General features: G+C 41.8%; 2 long non-coding RNA genes across 3 annotated transcripts; both read left to right on the forward strand.

Moving 5' to 3' along the window:
* The first annotated feature begins 1,853 nt into the window (after positions 1 to 1,853).
* Positions 1,854 to 15,741, forward strand: LOC134165389 (uncharacterized). Of its 2 annotated transcripts, XR_009965510.1 has the most exons (5): positions 1,854 to 2,248; positions 3,910 to 4,738; positions 6,938 to 7,054; positions 11,972 to 12,261; positions 14,846 to 15,741. It is a non-coding gene; the product is annotated as an uncharacterized LOC134165389 (long non-coding RNA). The 2 variants fall into 2 exon arrangements; XR_009965509.1 differs by lacking the exon at positions 14,846 to 15,741 and having other exon boundaries at positions 11,972 to 13,396.
* Positions 15,742 to 15,772: 31 nt separating this feature from the next.
* Positions 15,773 to 18,340, forward strand: LOC134165390 (uncharacterized). The gene is made up of 2 exons (XR_009965511.1): positions 15,773 to 16,521; positions 17,149 to 18,340. It is a non-coding gene; the product is annotated as an uncharacterized LOC134165390 (long non-coding RNA).
* Positions 18,341 to 22,625: the final 4,285 nt, after the last annotated feature.

Consider the following 22,625-nt stretch of genomic DNA (forward strand, 5'->3'; position numbering starts at 1 on the left):
TTCTTTCACTTCAGGAATAGGTGTATTGACTTAATGGAATTAACTATAAACATATTTGACTCTCTAGGGTCTCTGACATTTCACAGAATCACAGAAGGGTTTTGGCTGGAAGAGACGCTAAAGACCATCGAGTTCCAACAACCCTGCCACAGGCTGTGACACCTTCCGCCAGACCACGTTGCTTTAAACATTACGGTGGGTGACAAGTGGGTCAACCCCCCCCCAACCATATTCCTGGTTGAACCAGCAGTGACTCTCCTCTGCATACGAGTCTTAAACTGTACTGACCTGACTGGAAGCATGCAAATACCGACGCAACCAGTCACGTACTGAAGTCGTTTGCTCCACAGAAAACGGTGTCACTTGCCCGTCCTGAATCTCCCCTAAGTGCGCTTTGCTGACAATGGCCTTTTCCCATGGCCGTACCCGGGATGCCTCGTCCGGCTATGGGCGCAGGGCTCCTCAGGGAGGACGGAGCAGCAGGACGGCGGTTTCCCTCAGCCCAGCGCGCCGGGAGCCACGCGGTCCCGTCGGCCATGCCGCTACCGTACAAGGGACAGAAGCGCAGTCGGTAACCAGCCGGCACGGCGCAGCAGCCCGCCCCTGGCGCACAGCACGGCGAGGCGGCAGGCTGGGCAAAACCGCCGCTGAGGGCAGGGCCCGGCCCGGCCGCTGGCAGCACCACCCCGCCGAGCTCGGCCCTGCTGCGCCAGAGGCGAGGCGGTGCCCGCAGCGCGCCCAGCAGGTGGCGCTGCCGCAGCGTGGGCTGTGGCCGGACGGGAATGGGCGGAGCCACCGTTTGCGCGCGGTACGTGACCTGCGCCGGCAGTGCCCAGCGGGGCTGCCCGCCGAAGGGGAGTGGTCGCCCGGCGTGGCGGGTGTGGCCGCCATTACTTGCTGAGGGGTGCGGGGGTGTGGGGTGGTCTTGTCATCGCCCCGGCCCGGCGCGGGTGCTGTTGGCCGTGGGGCGCGGTCGTGGTCGTGGTCGTGGTCGTGGTCGTGACTGCGGCCAGTTCAGATCCGCGCCTGGAAAGCGGAACGGTCACGTCTGGGCGTTAACCTTGTGGGGGGTTGCTGAGGGGGAAGCGGGCGCGGGCTGCCCTGCCGGCCCTGCGCTGGCGGCCATGTGCGGAGCGGAGCGCGGCAGGCGAGCGTGCGTTCCGAACCAGCTGCAATTAAAAATGCAGTTACGTGTAGTTAAGAGCACCTGTTTTTGAGCCTTCAGCGTGACCCCGTGCGAGGCCATGTAGAATTCTGTAGGCTGCCAGAGATCTCAGCAAGAGTTGGCAGAGAAGAAAATGCAAGTGGTCTTTTCAGAAATCATTCCAGCCGCAGCAACAAAACCAAATGAAGAACCTCGAACGGAATAAACCAAAACCCAAACACAACAGCAACAAAAATAAATCGGCCACAGAATCACATAATACAGGTTGGAAGGGACCTGAAGGGTCCTCTGGTCCAGCCTTACTAGGTGGGTCATTGACCTAGACTAGATATCCCAGCGCCCTGTCCAGTTAAATCTTAAAGTGCCCAGCGTTGGGGAATCCATCACTTCCCTGGGGGGATTAGTCCAGTGGATAATTGTTCTCACTGTGAAAAAATTTTCCTTCTATGTTCAGTTGCAATCTCCCCAGGAATAACTTGTGCCTATTACCTCTTGTCTTTTCCATGTGACATCTTGTGAAAAGGGAATCTCCATCTTTGTAGAGGAAATCTGCAACTCCTCAAAAAATCCTCAAAATGTTTTCAGGTTTGTGGTTACTGCAAAGCGCCGGGTTTGACCTGGAGAAGGATGGAGGTGTACCTAGGCAGAATGTGGCCTGAGGCGGGGATGTGGTCCATACAGTGTCTCGGGGAAGTAAACCGAGCGCTTGGTGAGTGCGGTGGGGCCTGGAGCGCGTGTGAGGGCACACTGTTCGCTTCCCTTTCTGGGGAAGCTGCACTCTGGGATCCATGCTTAGCCTCCAGTCTGATACGGTCCACTCGGGAGTAAGGCGCCCCTGCGGCTGGGCACTGCTGCAGCTCTGCCGGCAGAAGCAGAGCTGCCAGGGTTGGCTGATTTGTATCACTGGGGGAAGGTTGGCATCAGGGACACTTTTATTCTCTGTGGAAGGAGCAGCAGACCTTTGAGCTGCAGGTAAAGGAATTTGACTGGAAACTCAACTTTTAAGAAATAACAAGGAAAATGGACCTTCTGGCATCTGGGTGCTCAACAGAGACAGTGGAACACTATTCTGGCCAGGTTATAGTTAGTATCTTTTGGGTATCTAAGCTATGGAAATAAAAATAATGAAAATGTAGAGAGCAGTAATTGTCCTAAGTTAAGCTTTAGTCAGATGGTCATTGGCCTATAATTACATTGTATCTTTGTTTTAATTATTCAGAAGATGGAACATTTCAGATTTGTGTAGCAATACTCTGGTAATGCCATACACTCCATTTATATTTAGCTGGATTAGTTAATTTAAACAAATCTCAGGCTGAAGTTTTAAACTAATACACTGAACAGTCCTGCTGAAGTTGAAATAACTGAATATATGTTACGGAAGTTAACTGTGCTGAGTAAGGACCAGCATATATGTTCAGCCCCTTTGGGAGCATTTGCTCTTTTGAATGTGGGTGGAAAACATCTGTACCTATTTACTTTCTCTGAGTCTTCACAGTGTGCCTGTAACTACATCCATGGCTGGCCTGCCAAAATGCATGATGAAGATAGTAAAGCTGCTACCGTGAAATGCAGTTCTCCTTCAGTTTGAACTGAGACATCTGCTGGCTTTAGCAAAGTTCTGCTCAATACAACTGAAGGTTTGAAAAAGAAATATTAATAATGTTAATCTTAGTAATATTAATAATGCAATCTGCTATTGATTGCAAGGAAAGCAAGCTCTCTAAAATTGAAGGCAAGCCTTGGTGCTTGTCTCAAGGATTTTGTTACTCAAGCTGAGATAGCAAAGAAGCACTTTGAAGGTTAATTTTGGGCCATATGATGACAGCAACAGGTGAGATGTGGTAATCACCGTAGATACTTTATAGATTTACATTTTGTAAGGTATGTATTTAAAAGATGAAGGGAGGTAATGCAAAACCTATGAACTGGTGATAGAGAAAGCATGAAGTAAATCTCACCTAATGAGCAGTCAGAAGTGGATTCTTGAATCTGTGAAATACTGTTCTGCTTGACTAGCATGGAACATTTCATTTTAGCATCAAAAGGAATTCAGGTGTCACAGCCAGTTAATGAAATAGTGATTAAGCAACTAAACCGAAGGATTCATACTTCCTGTTGTTAAGGAGAATGTGTGCTCATTTTTAGTGGCAAAAATTATAATATGATTTTGGTGGGTAACACACAATTCTAGCCCCTTATTGCTGACTACAAATGTAAATTCAGAAGAAAATTCTAAATCAGTTTACCTATGATGAGGGAAGTCTTGTCAGATGTTAGGTGAAGTCTAGCTAATTAAGGAAGTGCATTCAGGCTCTGCCAGAAGATCAGATATTATTCTTATTTTCATCTTAATAAGAAATCATTGATGGCGTAAAGAGTTTCTTTGATTATTAAAATAGGACATGAATATTTAAACCTTTTACAGGTAAGGACATGTTGATATGAAAGTAGCACAGAGAGGAAATGTCATTACGCTCTTCTTTTTTTTTAATGTTTCCATTTCACACTGTCTCAGGAAATCAAATTAAGGTACTCCAGTATTCTTATTAAATTCACTGGATGGGAGCTAAGAAAGATGATTAAGAGCTTGCATTTGCTGCTTATAATATGGCAAGAAGCAAAGACATGTAAGACACCAGTGAAGAGCAATTTTAGGCCTCGTACTTTCAAACTCGCCTTTTTATATACTATTACATGTCATTCCTAGTCCCTCTTCATGTTCTTATTATCACCTGCAGAAGAGGAGGCACAGCACAGGCAGAGTGGAATAATAAAAGGAAGCAGAGTAATAATGAGATTTTATATAATGCTCTCTATCATGAGTACTTAAAGCTGAAGTTAATAGTAACCGTGAACTAGCTGCTGTTTCACTAGTTTAGAAATTACTGAACTGTAGCACTAATAGTTGTCAAAGTATGGCATAAAAAAAATACTCTGTCACTGAGGTCCTATGCATGTATTATGTACTGTGGGTAATGTCAGTAAGAGCTTAGTCATACCATACTCTCACATGATGTAATTAATACAGAGTAAATGGCTCTGAAATTTAACACCAGCCAGAGTGTAGTAATTGTGGAATTGTCCCAACTCTCAAAGAATGTGTGAGTGGATGGTGTTAATAGCTTGATCATGTAGCAGCAAGGGTTTAAACATAGATTATGAAGCATATAATTTGGTTCCTCAAGGGGCAACTAATTTGACAGCAGGCACCTTGTAGTGGAAGCTGACTTTTTGGTAGAGCTGTGGAACAGGCCAGGTTTTATTTTTAGGAGCATATGAGATCTGTTGGATCCTGCAATTATTCACGTCTGATCTGTAGTATTCCAAGAGCATTTCCAAGCATCCTGATTCACCAGGATATGTCTGCTTCTGATCTTGCTTTATTTTGGGGTTCAGTGTTTTAAGGAGAAGTACCACTGCTGCAACTACAGCCTACAGCAAGATCTGTGTCAGATGTCACAGACTGGCTCTTTAGAAATCTCACATACCAGAAGTTTAGGTTTCAGAGGAATGGCAGGTACTCAGAACTTGCAGAAATCCTAGCCAAAATCTTCACTGACCTTATGTGAGGTATTTTAAATAACCTGTATTAGAGCAGTAGAATAGTAAGCATCAGTTGTGTGCTCAGTTTTAACTGAACAAGAAAAACTGCAATCATAGAATCATAGAATCGTTAGGGTTGGAAAGGACTTTAAGATCATCTAGTTCCAACCCCCCTGCTGTGGGCAGCGACACCTCACACTAAATCATATCACCCAAGGCCTCGTCCAAACTGGTCTTGAACACTGCCAGGGATGGAGCATTCACAACCTCCCTGGGCATCCTATTCCAGTGCCTCACCACCCTAACAGGAAAGAATTTCCTTCTTATATCCAACCTAAATTTCCCCTGTTTAAGTTTTAACCCGTTACCCCTTGTCCTGTCAGTACAGTCTCTAATGAAGAGTCCCTCTCCAGCATCCCTATAGGCCCCCTTCAGATACTGGAAGGCTGCTATGAGGTCTCCACGCAGCCTTCTCTTCTCCAGGCTGAACAGCCCCAACTTCCTCAGCCTGTCTTCATATGGGAGGTGCTCCAGTCCCCTGATCATCCTCGTGGTCCTTCTCTGGACTTTTTCCAACAGTTCCATGTCCTTTTGATGTTGAGGACACCAGAACTGCGCACAATACTCCAGGTGAGGTCTCACGAGAGCAGAGTAGAGGGGCAGGATCACCTCCTTCGACCTGCTGGTCACGCACCTTTTAATGCAGCCCAGGATACGGTTGGCTTTCTGGGCTGCGAGTGCACGCTGCCGGCTCATGTTCATTTTCTCATCAACCAGCACCCCAAGTCCTTCTCCGCAGGGCTGCTCTGAATCTCTTCTCTGCCCAACCTGTAGCTGTGCCTGGGATTGCTCTGACCCACGTGTAGGACCTTGCACTTGTCATGGTTAAACTTCATGAGGTTGGCATCAGCCCACCTCACAAGTGTGTCAAGGTCCCTCTGGATGGCATTCCTACCCTCCAGCGTATCAACCGAACCACACAGCTTGGTGTCATCGGCAAACTTGCTGAGGGCGCACTCAATCCCACTGTCCATGTCAGTGATGAAGATGTTAAACAAGACCGGTCCCAACACCGATCCCTGAGGGACACCACTCGTTACTGGTCTCCAGCCGGACATTGAGCCATTGACCACAACTCTTTGTGTACTGGTACACAGGAGGAATCTTAGAATATTATTCTTTAAAAGCTTTATGTTTTTCACTTTCTAGTTATTGCTAACATCTAATGGAAGGTCATTTTTTTATAATATAATTTGTGCTCAATAGTGCCAGCTCAGTTCTTCCCAGAGATTCTTGAAGTACAGTTGTGCTTAATGCTATAGAAGCACAACAGTGTGACAATTATTCTTTGAGAGTAAGTTCGGATTTAGTTGGGCTGGACAGATGGAAAAAAAAAATTAGATAGCTCATGACTTGAAAATGGTTCTGAGTTCTGTCAGGTTTTTTAAAATTATCATCTGATAGCTATACAATAAACTAAATTATTCTAACACCAGGAATCAATGAGAAGTCATTTAAAAATGTAAGGAAGCTGTATATATGCAAATACTATATGAGAAATTTCATAACAATCACTTAAAAAATGTAATTTTCAACTTGAGAGACTGAATAAAATGATTTTCCTAGAAGTGTATTTCAGATCCTTCTTGATTTGCGGCAATTGGTACCTCCTAATTTGAGGGACCTTTTCAAGTTTGGACTAACCCCCATTTTCTTTTTAAAACTGTAGAGAATATGTAGGAATTGTCATTGTGAGGCGCATTACAATCTCAAAAACTGCTGTTAAAAATTCTTTAGAAATAATGCACTGGAATAATTTGAACTAGCTTTAACTTAGCCATTGAGGTATCAGGAGTGCAATACATGACTTTGGTATTGAGTAATTGGCTCTCAGCAGGTAAGCTGGTTAACACTCCATTCCCTGCTGTCATGGATAGCCTTCTAATATAAATGTCTAATACATGACCAGCCAGCTTAAAGTTAACTTGGCTATCTCTTTACAGTGCTGCATTGTCTTTGTTGTTGTAACTCTTGTGACTTGCTGGCCTAAAATGGTTTCTAAATCTTCTTTTTTTTCTTTCTTATTCCAAAATAATAGTAGTACATGCTTATTCATATAGCAAGATGTATTTTTCTTTTAGGAGGGCAGAATTTAATTTCCGTAGTGCAAGTCCATCTTGTAGAAAAGTTTAATTCCCATAAGTTAAACCCCCTCCTTCCTTTCAGCTGACTGGAAGAGAGATTCAGATGTTTTGTCCTTGAGATCACCATCCTGAGCCTCAACACCGAAGATATTTAAAATCAGCAGATGGATTTCTTACTGTACCAGATGAAGTAGAACAAGTTAAGTATGGTGCCAAGATAGATAACCTGTTTCAAGACATTTCTTTTATGTCAAACAACCCTTGACATTATACTCAAGTAACAGTCATTCTCAATTATCACTATCAAGTGTTACCATACTGCAGTATGTAGTGGTTTCTATTCCATATGCTTATAAAATAGGTCCAAAGACAGACATTCACATGAAAAATGTCCAGATTTTTATTGCTGTGCCATCTGTGCTGAATAATTCTGCAGTTTCTGGTTTACATTAAGAGCATAACGAAAACTGCTGATAAAGAGGGGGGAAATGAACAATTTCATTCAAAAATTATTCCTGTAATAGCTGAAATCTACAGATTTTTCAGATAATATGTATTTAAACATTTGGCTTAAGGGAAGTTAACATTTTGAGCAATGGTATGTGTGGAAGGGCGAGCTAGAGATCTAGGTGAGAAGTGAATGCACCAATCTTAACTGTATGATATCCATCATATATTCTCAGTGCTTGTCCCTGCTGCTTTGAAATTCTTCATACATAATTTTCCATAGGAGTGAGGAAAAAATTGCATAAATGTATATTGTTTATGTGTCTAGAACAGCTTAATAGAAGCCTTAGTCAAAGGACTGAGATTTTAGTGAGAGATTTCTACTGTCTTTTGAATGTGATGAGATTTATAGTCATCTGCTCTTGCAGAAGAGGCTTCCAAAGTGTGAATTCAGTTATTGAAAAAGTTCTGTTTCCTGTTGTGATCCTGCTTTAAGAAGGATACCATTATATATTTGTAGCTTTCTCCGAATTCAGAAAACAGTAAACCAATGGCATCTTGCACTTCATCAAAAGAAGTGTGGCCAGCAGGTCAAGGGAGGTGACTCTTTCCCCCTGCTCTGCTCTCATGAGACCCCACCTGCAGTATGGCATTCAGTTCTGGGCCCCAAACATAAGAAGGGTATGGACTTGCTACAGCAAGTCCAGAGGAGAGCCACAAAGATGATCTGAGGGCTGGAGCACCTCTCCTGTGAAGACAGGCTGAGAGTGTTGCGATTGTTCAGCCTGGAGAAGAGAAGGCTCTGGGGAGACCTTAGAGCAGCCTTCCAGTTCCTAAAGGGGGCCTACAAAAATGCTAGAGAGAGACTTTTTATAAGGGCATGTAGTGATAGGACAAGGGGGAATGGTTCTAAACTAGGTTCAGATTAGATGTTAGGAAGAAATTCTTAACTGTGAGTGTGGTGACACACTTGAACAAGTTGCCCAGAGAAGTTTTGGATGCTTTGTCCCTGGCAGTATTCAAGGCCAGGTTAGATGGGGCTTTGAGCAACCTGATCTAGTTGAAGGTGTCCCTGCCCATGGTGGGGAGATTGGAACTGGATGATCTTTCATGTTACTTCCAACCAAAACCATTTTGTGATTCTGTGAATTGTAGTTATTTATAAAGACCTAAAATAATTTTGCATGGGGTTTGGAAGGAAAGGCTATATCTTAATATAGTTTTATGTATACAATGATTACTTTTAGTTTCAGCAAAGTGGAAATAAGGAGTTGTGTAAGCCTTAATTATGCTGTTAATTTTATTTCTTGAGATATAGTAATGAAATTGAATTGCTGTTTAAGAAATTCTTGTATCAGTTTGAAACTGCTGTACTCCCTGCAATATTTTGTCTGTAGGTACATTACAGTAGTGGAGAAATTACTTTTAAAAAATCAGATTTACTAGTAAATTCGTATTTTATTCCTTCAGTGTGTTTATTGGAGCACATAGATGTGTATTCTATTTTTTAGAGATACTGTTTTAGGTCTCTGGTCTTCTCTGCAGCCTTGGAGCTCGCAAGTGCTGTCTGTGCTAACTATAGTCCTGCGCTTGTGATCCTGGCAAGTGGCATCCATCAGCACAAGCCCTTGGAGATATGCTGCTAAGTCTCTTTCTAGAGCTGTGTGGCAGGTGAGCACTAACAGGAGCCACACTTGGTGTTGCCTGTAAGAACAGGATGTGTAGACGCTCACAGGATCTGTGGCGTGTAACCAAGGTCAGCACGTAGCGCAGCACAGGGAGAAGAGGTTCTCTCAGGGAGGCTGCCTTACGTTGTTTAACAACCTAGATAGGAATTTTGCTTGCTTGTGGGTCTTTTGCACTGGGAGGTGGGAGTTTGGATTTCTAGGTTAATGATAGTGGTAATTATAGAAGATACCTAGAAGTTAGAACGCTAGGTTTCAGAGGTTTTTGATGTTATGTTTTGTTTTGTTTTCCATAAATACTGAATGGTTATGATATGTTTCTGAAAAAAATTGGAGCATTTGGGCTATAAATTACTAGTCTGTTCACTGCTTTAAAGATGAACCTGAACTATCTGAGGATGAATTGCAAGACTGAATTGTGTGAAGCCAGAACCTGCAGTATCTGGCTTTATCTTGGAGGCAGGTACTAACTCCAGACAGTTCTAGGTACCAGGTTTCAGTGCTGCAAACTAGGCAGCTCATCTGTCACAGTTCCTAGTAAAAAGCTTGGTGCCCTGGACTAGAAAGACTTCTGCTCCTGCAGAAGTCCTTGGATTGTCACTCTGTAGCAATATCTCTACAGCTAGATACAATTTCTGGAGCGTGAGTGGTGTACATCCTTCTTATGAAACCTTGACACACTGCACAATTTGGAGGAAACCAAAGGGAATGCATTTATAAAAAAATTCAGAACTCCTGCATTTTATATATTACTCTATGCCAAGCTCTATCTTGAAACAAAAAGTTTACTGGCTTTCCCAATTTTAAAACCATTGTTACAGAGGAACCTGTCAGCTGATGTTCTCTGCCCTCTCTCCCTTTCTAATTTTGCAAATGCATTCATTTGGGGAGAGGGAGGAGGCCAGAAGAGAATATGGCAAAAGAGAGATGTATCTGCAATGTGTGACTACTGGGAAATAAATATATCCCATTGGTCTCTCTGTATGCCATATTTCAGCAAGAAAGTCATGTTTTTCAAGTGACTTTACACTTTTTTGCTGTAAGTGTTAATTAAAAAAGCTGTTGTTATATAGGCAATGAAGGCCCAGCCTTGCCATTGCCCTTCGCTCACAGGGAGGTGTATACAGATGACAGGATTAGACATGGCTGATCTCAGATCGTGTCCTGCAGTAGCTCTGAGTTGTGACATCACCACCAACTTCATAGGAAAATGTGTAGGACTACAGTGTCATGACTTTGCCCATGAGAAAGCTGAAGATGTTCGTTTGTCCAGTTCTGTTCATCGTTGTTTCATGTGTAAGGGATTTTTCCACGGATATCTATTATAACATTGAATTTTGCTGCAGTATTTCAGAAAGCATATACTTTATGTTTCATATGAAAATTGTCTAGCTTCTTCTAGTTACAATAGCTGCTTGTTCTGCTGCCAAGAAAGTAGCATCATCAACTACTTGGATTATAAAATTACAGAATAAAGACAACAACAGAAATACACCGTTATTTTTCCTTCCCTATATCCTGCCTTGTGACAGGAATCCCTCCCCCTTCCAAATTCGTTGCTTAACAATAAACAAAGCTGCTTTCAACAGCTATTTATAGCCTCTGCGGAGTGTAATACAGTTCAGCCATGACAGTATTAAGAAATGGGATTATCTTCATAGTTTTGATGTTTTAGTAAACTTTATTTGATTTATAACCTCTCCTAAACTCATAGAATTATAGAATGGTTTGGCTTGGAAGGGACCCAAAAAATCATATAGTTCCAACCACATTGCCATGGGCAAGGACACCTTCCACTAGACCAGGTTGCTCCAAGCCCTGTCCAACCTGATGTGAACACTTCCAGGGACAGGGCAAGCCACAGCTTCTCTTGGCAACCTGTTCCAGTGCCTCACCACCCTCACAGTGAAGAATTTCTTCCTAATATCTAATCTTAAGTCTATCCTCTTTCAAAGCGATTCCCTTTTGTCTTATCACTACTTTTTATAAAAAGTCCCTCTACAGAATTTTTGTAGGCCCCCTTTAGGTACTGGAAGGCTGCTATATGGAGTGTCTACAATCCCAATAATAAAGAATAGCATAAATACGTTTGTTTAGGTAAATGTTTTATTAACATCAGCAGAGAAAGATGTTCACTGCAAGGGATACAGTGTCACCACAACAACTCCGGAAGTGACTGGAAGTTTTAGTTTACTCAGCCTGGGGATTTCAGGTTGCTTGTATGTTTCATTCCTATTAATAGAAGTTTTTGTTGCTCAGTGTTTTGGGAAATTATGTAAAGATATTTGGCTGAATCCCAATATATCAGAAAACATTTTTTAAAACCTTAAAAATCTGTCTACTTTGCCCAAGGAAAATGCCTTGAGGAAAGGACTTCACATTCCCTAGCTATAAGTTAATAATTATGGTGAACAAAATTAAGAATTTAATCACAAAGGACTCCCTCTGTTGTCAACAAAGAGGATCTTTCAGGGGATTCCTGACTAGAAGTCTTAACTCAGATCTCGGTGCTGCCCTTCAGAGGAGGCTTGTGAGAGAGACAAGAAAACTTAGATACCCGTGGCAGTATGTGATGGGTGGACTTGCATTGGTAATCCCAGTGTTTCCATGGTGAAGGCTGGCTCCCATGTCTGGGGCTCTCCTGACAAAGTGCAATACAGAGATGCAGAGGGAGGTACCAGTTTTCACCAGCTGTCACACCTTGTCTCCTCCAGAACTTCTGCACAAAAGGTGGTGAGTTAGGACAACCTTGTGTACTCTAATGCTTGACCTGTGGGCCACCAGTTCAGCCACCGGTTCTTAGGAATATTAATCCATCCTTTCTCTTCCCTTACGTGTTCTCTGTCATAGCTGGCTTTTGTTTTTCAAGAATATTGTAGATGATGTATCTGACATTTTGGGGCAAGGTCTTTCTCATGCTTATACCAGGCAAATTATATGACATCAAATTCTGACTAATGCTTTGTTCCACTTGTGGTTGTCAGCTCTAGGTGATAACATCTGTGTTGCCTGTGCCTTTGCATTTGAAGAGTGCTCTCAGGAACACGTGCAAATACTGCAGGCCCTTTGACCTGCCACGTGCTGACCCCACAGTTGTCTCACAGGCTGACTACAAGGAGCCTTGTCAGTTGTATCTGCAAGACTGGAGTTGCTCAGGCATTTGAAGTTGTGGGTGCACCTTCACCCATATCTGGGACTGTGTTTACAATTTCACAGTTTTGGATCTACCCAAAACTGGACTTCAGAAAGGTCACCAACAGACTTCAAAGATAATGTATGCCCTGACTCATTTACTTTAGACAGTCCTCTAAATGGGCACTGACCTCCTGTGTCTTTGTGCTGGACAGTCTCTGTTAAGAAATCCTGTAACTTGCTGTCTTCTTTTGCACTGCACTGCTGTATCTTCTCATTTAGTTAGTATTAAACTTTTAATCAAACATAATGCTTTAAGGATCTGGATCTTGAAATTTGTTGGCAGATTCTTTAGTATTCATCCTTCTCATCTGAAAAATTGCTTAGCTCTCCTATGGCAGTTAAGACATAAAAACCTCCCCTGAATCTGAATCTTTGGTGGGTACAGAAGTCTGAAGGCTTCTGGCGTTTCTAATGGCTATGCTATTTTGTTTGCTGCTGTCAGCATTTCTTTTTATTAACAGATACTATGTTTGTTTCTCATTTAGCCTGGCAGCTTAACGTTTAAAGTAGGTGAGAATCTGATTTTACTTACAGAATACTTCATTTATTTAAGGTTTTTTGAAATGACTTGTTTAATGGATGTATCACACCTTGGCTGATGATCTGTCCCTCTTTCTGTGCAATTACAGTTCTACGCAACAAAGAAAGAGTGGGATATGTGTATCCAGGCAAAACTAAATCACTTAAGCAGAAAATAAAGTCTGTTGAAACGCTACATAAATGCTGAACATGCACCTTTTTTAATTGAGCCTGATAAACAGAGAGATTCCCAGCATATCCTGAAAGTTTAGTCCCTGGACCAAGTCAAAAAATGACGCACTACTTGTCAAGGTAAAATACAAGTTACAAGTCAAACAACTAGTCCTTTTAAGAAACAGTGAATATGTGTAAATTGGCGATTGTTTTAGAGCTTCTTGGTTTGACTCAATTCATAAATTTAGTTTATCAGTTAAAAAATTTGCTGCACCGAGAACTTGATTGTCACCCTCCTCACAGAGATGGAACCTTATGTGCTAAAGTGCAGGCTGACATAGAAAGCCTTTGAAGTTTACAGTGCTAGTCAGAGATGTGCCTGTACCCAAGAGCCAAGTCTGTTTAGTGGCAATTACTAAATCTGTAAATACTTTTGATTCATAGAATCATGAATCATGATTCTGTAAATACTTTTGATTGATGGTTTTAAAGAGAGAGACAATTCTTGAATGTCAACTCACAAATGCTGAGCCACCTGCTTGCTTCAAAAGCTATGGCTTGAACATTGTGGGAAAAATCTGTTCCATGAGTTCCTCAGAAAGGTGCCTCAGTACTGAAGGTAGTTGTGCCTTTCTCTGAAACCTGGCTGAAGATATCTTCCCAAAGTGAAGACATTAATGGCCTCAGACTAATTACACTTTTGCAAGGCATAAGACTCTCAGTTGCTTGAAGTGTAGATTTCTCTTCATTTTCTGGCTACTGACAACTTGTGAGCTTAAGTTGACCTCTGTGTATTTTAAATTGGGTATTAACTCTGGAAGAAAAAGAACATGTCAGATAAACTGTTACCACATCTTCTGTGTCATGCCATAGGTCTCACTGGGAGCTGGACAATGATGGCAGAAGAAAGCTGGGAAATTGTATTATTATAAAGAACAGCTTCGTAAGTGGAAGAAGTGTTGGTGAAGGCAGACGCTATTAGTGTGAAAGAAGCAGAACCTATTCATTAGCTCTTCTTTCTGTGTGGGAAATTAAAATGTGAAATAAAAAGGACTGGTTGCACTGTGCAACTAGTTGCTGTGCAATGAGCATACATCATGCTTTGAATATAACAAATGCCAAACGTAACAACTATGTAGAGGCCAGATTTCTTTCTTCTCTGGGGATTTTGATCTGTATTCTTGTAGAAGATTTTTTTGTATCACATCCATGCATTTCCCATCACTTTGTAATCTGAAGGAGAAATCCAGTCTGGTAAATTAATAGGTAGCATTCTCCTATGTAACAGACCAGGTGGGAGTATGTAGACCTTAGAGGAGTGTTTGTCACCAAATGAACATGTCTGTGCTAGTTCAAAATGCCCTTCAAGCTATGTCTGAAATATTTCTCTCTTCAAATGAGTTACTCCTTCTCGTGGGTGGAATGAAGAATCTTGTCCTTCATCTTAATTTGTATACACTAAGTTCATGACAGAGTAACTTAGTCATACGAAGGAAGGCAGATATCACCTCCCTTCTATGCCATGCAAAGCTGTTGTGAGCCAAGGAGTTGTACAGCTAACAGACTAGTAAAACCAGGCCTGCCATGTCTACCAAAACAATCAGGTTGCACACTCTGCATACTCAAGTTAAAAAGCTAACTAACTTAGCTATTCGTATGGCTTCTAAACCACACATGTACAAATTCACATTAAAATTAGAATTAATTACATCTCTCAACTCATCCATCTAAATGAACAATGCTTTGCTGAATGTAGCTCTGCTTTTCATAAGTATCCTCCCATTATATAACAACTGGATATTCCTATTTTACCTTGGCATTTGTTTGTGGGAGAGGTGCTCTGAAAACTAAATATATCCAGTATTAATTGAACTATGTATCTAGGAAGGACAATTCTTTATAATTTTATAATGAGATCTGTCTATACATGAAAAAACATCAGCCATTCAACATTTTTACTTCTATTTTAGATCTGTCTTCACATCTGTGAGAGAGAGCAACAATTGCCTCCTATATTTTACAGCCTGGAATGTATGAAAAATGAACTTCTGAGAAACTGAGTTTTACAAATACTCAGAAAATGGGAAGAAATAACACAGGGGAAAAGGAAATGGGCAATGGATAAAATGATAAGGATTTTTGGCATCTAATGGAAAAGGAGAGAGAAACACCTACAAAATACAAATCTGCACCTAAAAGTCTTCCTGAACCCTAAAAATGACATGCAGTATGTTAGATCATTATTTTCCTTCTCTGTTACGTCTCTTGCCCTATTAATTCCCCTACATATACCACATTTGATGTGTTCTCGTTATGCTTATATTCCTTCCTGTTACCCCATATGAACTAGGAAACTTACCATGTCTTCCCTTGGAGCCCCAAATCTCCAAGCACAAAGTATCCATGTTTTGTGCCATGAGCAGTCTTCAGAGAGTTACCTTCGATCTAGCTTACAGTAGCATGCAGCTGTCTCTTGGCAAGCACACTACCTAGCGAGCATGTTGGCACTGTGGTGTCCTGAGGCCGTGATGCTGCCTGCGGTTCCTTGGCCTCTCCGTGCTGTGTAAACATGTCTACTGTCTTTAATGATCTCAGCTGGTGGCCTTGACACAAAACAACAGAACTTGGAGGCTGCCTTTTGCTGTCGTCTGTATGCAGTAACCAGGGAAAGGTTTCACCTCTACCACGGATTTATCAGAATGCCGCCAAAACTGAAGGTGGTGTGAACTCCCATGCACTGAATTCAGTGAACCAGAATTTTCCCACTGAATTCATCTGCTTGGAAATGGAAGTTACAGGTTTACTTCATCACACAGATGCCCTGATGCATTACAGTTGTGTATATTCCTTGAACAGTGCAGTTTACCCACTCAGTTTGAGGACAAGGACAGAGACAGCCTGGCAAATTGCTCTGAGGTTGTTGAAGGCAGAACCTGTCCAGCTGTACTGTCTGTCCTGTCCCTGCTGTGGTTGGCCTGGCAGGGTGGAGCACCTGCACGCGTCGCAGTGCAAAGTCTGCTGTCTTAGCACAAACTGGCTCTCACCAGCACTTTAAAGAAAATTGCTGGACTTTGCATCTGAGGCTTGTACGCACAGCCCCAGCCGGCTTTCTTCTGTGGGGATGTTTTCTCCTGGGAAACAAGTGGTAATGAATTGTGGAGGACCTAGAAGCAGAATAATTATTTCTGTTCATGAGTATCCAAAGACTTACAGACTTTTTCGCATGGATTTGCAGAAATCGATCCTTAGTCCCATTTAAATGACTACACCAGATGTTCTCAACTGAATGAAAATGTACGTGGTATGCAGGCACCAAAGATTGCAAATAAATGTTTTTCAAAACTGCCTGTAATTATGCAAAGTAAATTTTATGCAAGAAGTGGCGCCACCTAAATGACAAAATAACATATGCACATGTTAGAAAAGAGTCTTTTCAAAGGATCGCCGCCCTCCTGGAATAGCTAGAGTCTTCAATTACAAGTTAATCTATCCTAGTAATATTAATTTGGGAGTTGATTGGGAGTGGTCCTCTGTTTTTTCAGTAGTTATTGTATTCTTTCTACTCTTTCAATTCTACAGAATTACCTCCTGTATGAACACCATGTGGCAACATGACTAGTTCTGCTGCAACTTTCCCCATGGCAAGGTAAGAAATCCAGAGTTAGACGGCTCAGATGTAACCAAAGCTGATTTATAGCTAGAGTTTGTTAATTTCTCATTTTAAACTCAGACCCGAGCAGTCAGTTATATACTGTCAACAAGCCTGATAGTTACGGTTTTTTCCCAATTACCCTCTTTTCTGTGTCTCCTGGTAAGTAGAACCAGGAGTAGAACCCACTGGTCTTGTGGCATTGGGCTGCAGTGCTTCACTAAGGACCCAGAGGAAACAGGGCTGCTCCAGCTATGTCAGTTAGAATCTGCTGTCTGCTCCTGTGCCACCATCCATGTTCTTCATGCAGTTTCTCCATGGAGCTGGACTGTGGTTGAGGGTACAACTGCAGTTGCTTGAAGGAGAGGATACAAGTCTCTAAAGGTTGCAAACCTGAAGCTCCCTTACCTAGTTGGTGCAATGAACCAGATTCTAACTGCCTACAATTTGAAAGCTTCCAGGAAGACCATGAAAGGGGTATCTGATATGTTGGTGCTGCTGCAGTAATAGCTGTGTCAAAACCAGGTGTTGCAACTTCCTAAACAGTAGTAATAGATGAGTTGATACCACCTACTTCCTTAGTTCTTCTTTTCCTGCTTTGTCATAAGGGTGGCTGTCTGGTAGGACTAGAAAAAGGAAGACAGTGAAGGTTTAAAGGATTTGCAATTGTAAGCAGCTGAGAAGGAAATGCGCACTAATTCTTCTCAGAAGCAGACTACTAAGCTGCAGGCTGAGTGACGTCCTGTGGGTCCAAGCTCCACTATACAGAAGTGGGAATAGTGAGTCTGAAAGTTAAGAGTCTCAGTTGGCTGTTAGTAATTCTTCTGGTCATCTGTGAAAGTCTCAGGGATGGTCCAGTCAATAGAGCCATATCATTCATGAATCTAAGTTTAGGTCACTCTAAGAAGCATAGCAGACTTGAAAAAGAAAGTTTTAATGGATCAGAAGAAGCAAGATTGATTTTGAGAAAATAGACACCTTCATGTAGGACCTTTCCCGATGAGTCCTCACATCTGTGACTGCTTTGTACCAAAATTGACTTTATAGTCCACACAACCTGGTCTTTATGAACCCCAGAGGCAGAGTTTTCCTTCCACTGAATTCCCCTAGTGAAGATCCAAACTCTTGTCATCGCATGACTTAATAGATATTCACTTTGAATCACAAAACCTTACGCAAAGATGTTTAATTGTGTATTACATTCATCCATGTGTCTTCTCTGTGAGACCAGAGTCTCTTATAATATAAACCAGTTTGAATTCTCTTTTATCATACATCTGAAAGAAAACAAAGAACAACAAAAACCTCCCACACCATTTAAAATGTGTTTACCTGAACTTCTCACCTTATTACAGATAGACATGTGGTGGGATGGGGAATTCTGTGTCCTGTTTGTCTTGCTCTGTCACCACATGCATGGAACTCATATTTCCAGTACAGCATCATGACTTCTCTTTGACAGGCCATGAAGATGTGTATTTGCAAAGGCTTAGAGAGCAATGGAGACACATTGACATGGCCACTTCTACAGTTGCCATCCCTTAGTGCTGTTTAGCTGTGTCATCTCCCAGCCTAGGCAAACATAAATAAAGCAAGCCCTCAGAATTAATATCTCTGTCTCTGTTTTCTACACGGACCACTAAACAAAATGTGTAAGACTTCACCTATCTGTAATGCTGACCAGCTACTGTTAAAAAACCTTCTTTTCTGTCTCTGCTTTCATGCTTTGATAATCATTCCCCTTCCTGTTCATGTGATGACTTTATTGTCTTCATTTTGTCCATTTTTATATTAAATACTTCCCTTTGGGTTTTGCCTTTGGAGTCTTGCTTGATTCACTGGCTCTCTGGAATACTATGTAGAGCTTGTTTTAAACGGCAAAGTATATGCATGTGTAGCATGCCTCAGTAAAACATGCATGAACTGCTGTTCAGAGCAGCTGTCATTTTCAATTGGTACATGAGGGTTCTGATGAGACCACTGCATCCAAATTGCCCAAAAGCATTGTCTAATGTCACTACCTCAGTCCTGTTTCCATTTTGTGTCATGTATTCTTCCCTCCCTCCTCAAAATTAACCCTTGCTTTAACTGTGCAGCATGGAGCCCATGATAGTGTAACACTCACCCCTTACTGCATGTTGAGTTTCACACCAGCAAGGCTTGCCCCAAGAATGGTTTTCCTAGGTAACGTACCAGATGTGCAATAGTGTAACAAGTTGAATGAAGCTGTGCCAACACCTTACTAAATATCATCAGTGATCTTTACTCTTGTGAGACCCCAGCTGGAGTACTGTGTTCAGCTCTGGGGCCCCCAGCACAAGAGGGATGTGGACCTCACTGTTGGAGTGAGTCCAGAGGAGAGCTAAGAAGGTGATCAGAGGGCTGGAGCACCTCTCCTATGAAGACAGACTGAGGCTGTTCATCCTGGAGAAGAGAAGGCTCTGGGAAGACCATATGGCAGCTTCCAGTACCTAAGCGGGGCCTACAGGAGAGCAGGAGAGGGACTTTTACAAGGGTAGTGATAGGACAAGGGGGAATGGCTTTAAACTGAATGGGGAGATTTAGATTAGATATTAGAAAGAAGCTCTTTACTATGGTAGTGGTGACACACTGGCACAAGTTACGCAAAGAAGCTGTGGCAGTCCTGGAAGTTCAGAGCCAGGCTGGATGGGGCTTGGAGCAACCTGCTCTAGTGGAAGGTGCCCCTGCCCATGGTAGGGTGATTGTTCCTTCCCAACTCAAAACATTCTATGATTCTGTGAATGTCCCCACTGAGAGGCAAGTGCCACTGCAGATCATTTCTCAAACAGTGTGACTAACACAGTTTATGACCCTATCTCATCAGGCTCCTGTTTATCTAATGTGTCACCCTTTAAGTCTTATGTTTCACCCCAGCTGTTCATGTTTTAACATTTAAGGGCTTTACGACTACTGTGCCTGATACTGTAGCAGTGAAGGTCACTAAGCTGACTTTACTATTAGATGGGTTTCATTTTTATACCAAACGTGATGAGGAAGAGTCACAGTGAAGTGTGTTGACAGGATCAGCTTTAAATGTTGTATGTATTAAATGACTTTGCTTTCAGTTGGGCGTCTCAGTACATGTGGGACTGGAAATCTCATTAGAATATATAAAGAGACAGATTTTGTGGTGCCAGCTGTGCTCTTGGAGCCTGATATTGTCCCTCATATGAATACACAGAGAGTATAGTTGCATGTTCATTTGGAGGTTGTCCTACAACTGTGTCTAGAGCTCACTAACAACAGCCATACACTACCCTCAGTGCTTCTCTGAGTGGTTAGTAATGGCCTTAAAGTGCCATTTTATATAAAATTAAAACTTTATTTTTTTATTTTTTTTTCTGGTAGGTTAACACCACCTCCCCAACCCTCCCCCCCCTAGTTACTTATTAAAATTTAAACTTTTTAATCACTCAGATGAACCGGATAAAACAAGTCAAATAGGCAGGTGAAATGGTCTGCAACTGTCAGAATTATTTTGTGAAAACTTGATGAAACAGGCTAGTTGGTTAAAATCATTACAGGAAAAGAAAACAGAACACTTTTTTGTTGTCTCAGATGCCTTGTGATTTACAAAACTGCTATTGTTGCAGTTAGTGAATGTGTCCAAATGCCATGGGTCATTGAAATAACATGGAGAATACATTATTTTTTACCAAAAAGTATTTTAGAAATAATTATTTTCTACACACAGGTATAAAAAAAGATGGCATGAGCCTGACAAGGCACATATGCCAGTCATGTTTCACATCTACTTGAAATTTTACATACAATATTTTACAGTCAGTAACAAGATACAAAATAAACCAACACTTACTTAAGAAAATGAAGGACGCATGGTCCCATAACTGGATATAAGAGAGAGAAGACCTCTCAGATAATGTAAAATAAGCAAGCAATAGTTCAATCTGAGAAATTTCTACACCCACTACTCAGTAGTTTTGTGTGACCCAGCCTAAGTATGAAGATTAAAATAGAAAGCTACCTCTCTACAGCTGGGTTAACTCAAAATGCAGATCTAAAAGCAAAAATAAATGTTAGAGAACAAGTTTTCTTTGGTAAAGTTTCCTAGGTGCTGCGGAAGATGTCTTTCTGTGTGTGTGCGTCCACCCTGCTAGGGCGGAGTGCTTCGAAACATTCCCTAAAAGGGAAGCAGTTGTGTTCCACAGTTCACCTGACCTGAGCCCACTTGCTAGCTCTGCTTTGAGCACGCTGAGGGGAATGACTCAACATGACACACAGCAGCCTTGGGCTCTTACATTTAAAGATACAGCCACTGAGGGAGGTGGTAATGATGTTTGTTTCTCCTTGTATTTAGAGTACTCTCCCGGGAGATGGAAGATTTGGGTGCTGTGTCCTCCTACCAGGGGATTGGTGTCAACATTCCTTTCATTCCAGACGAGCGGCCAGAAAACGAGGCTGTAGACCATGCTGTGATAGGGAAGTGGTGCGGCTGGATCTGAGCAAGAATAATTAAGCTTCAGTTGTGAAACATGAATCCTTATCGAAAGCACCTTCCCACCTGTTCAAAAGTAGTTTCTCAGTCTGTAGTAGGAGTAGGGTGTTAGGCACATGCTTCTTTCAGCAATTAGAGCAACTCATAGGTTGCTGGATGTTGTAGGTGTAGCTTGCAGCATCCACGTCCCTTTCACGCCTAGGGCAGGGAGCTTAGATAATCTGCTGAAGGGGTTTGGTATTACCCTAAGAACTCAACACATGAAGCCTAAATGAAATAATGCACTTCAGTGGTCTGGGTCCTTTCATTTCTCTGAGTAGCAGTTTATGGGTGACTAGACAGGCGTAAAGAAAGGACAGAAGCAAAAAAGTTTGTACTAGTCTCATTAGCTTTGCATTCTATCTGTGGATTACAGGTTACTAATTGGAGAGCAACCTTGTTTATCCCCGTAGACCATTAGATGTGAGATCATTGGCTAACAAAGCAATTGTCTGTCATTATTTAATTAAGGAATAGTGCATGCATGGACACGACTTGCACATATGGGAAACTTGTCCAGGAGGTACGATAGGCTATCATCATGGTCAATGACCATCTGCTTAAACAGAAAGCAAGAAATGACTGAGCAGATGAATGGAAGACGAGAACATGACTTTTTACTTTGCAGGAAGTTCTCCCATTTGAAAAAAAAAATAAAATTCGAAGTAAAGATTAAAAAAAAAATCCAAATTTTCTGCAGAACTGGCTTCATTGCTTTGTAATCCAAAATAAATTGTTTAGATGTTGAATATGAGTGTTATACACTTTGATGGTAAAAATGGTAAATGTTTGAGCTGAAATAATTTAAAAATAAACATTGTAAATAATTACTAGGTGAAGTCTAAAACAGAGGGAGTGCTAATGGTTATTTTACTTAAAACGAAATTTAGTGGAGCTAGTGATTTGTGGTGAAACATGCTCCTTTAAATGAGTTACCTTTTTCAGTGACAGAATAAAGTATTCTGGGGAAAAGTTCTGAAGTTTTCTACTGCTTGATAAGTGGTGGGTAATGCCTATTGAAAGGACTTGTATTCATTGTTGAAGCTCTAAATTACCTTCAGCCACATAGGAAAATTTTTTTTTCCTCTCTGAAAAGCTGTGTGAAATATATGTGATCAATGCACAAGTGAGGTCAAGAAAGTGAATAAAATGTGAAGATGGCTAAGGTTAAATGTAAGGCACATGAACCTGGCTCTCAGAGAACCCATAATTTCTGTGGAATTCTGCTGTGGTTACATCACTCGATACTCTAAATCTCAGAAGTTTTATTTTGCATGTAGCACCTGACTTTTAGAAGGCGTATGAATAGGCATCTGCTGTCAGGCAGCAACTGGAAGGTGAGGGACCTTCAATTTAACGATATAAACGATGGAACATGAAGCTGTGTTTTGTACAGTAACAAGCGCTGTATTCACATCATTTTAGTTTTACTTTTAGATTTCCAAAAGGCTTTCAGACAATGATTGTTCTCTTTTCTAAGGTACAACTTCAGTTAATTTTTGGTTTCGTTCCCTTGGGGAACAACCAACCTAAGATTTTGCAAGTGAGGAAGCAATGTTTGAATGGTTACCGATGATGTAGAGAG

Source organism: Pezoporus occidentalis, unplaced genomic scaffold (genome assembly GCF_034315485.1).
Source record: "Pezoporus occidentalis ecotype Australia unplaced genomic scaffold, CSIRO_AGI_Poc_V1 ctg24, whole genome shotgun sequence".
Lineage (NCBI taxonomy): Eukaryota > Metazoa > Chordata > Aves > Psittaciformes > Psittacidae > Pezoporus > Pezoporus occidentalis.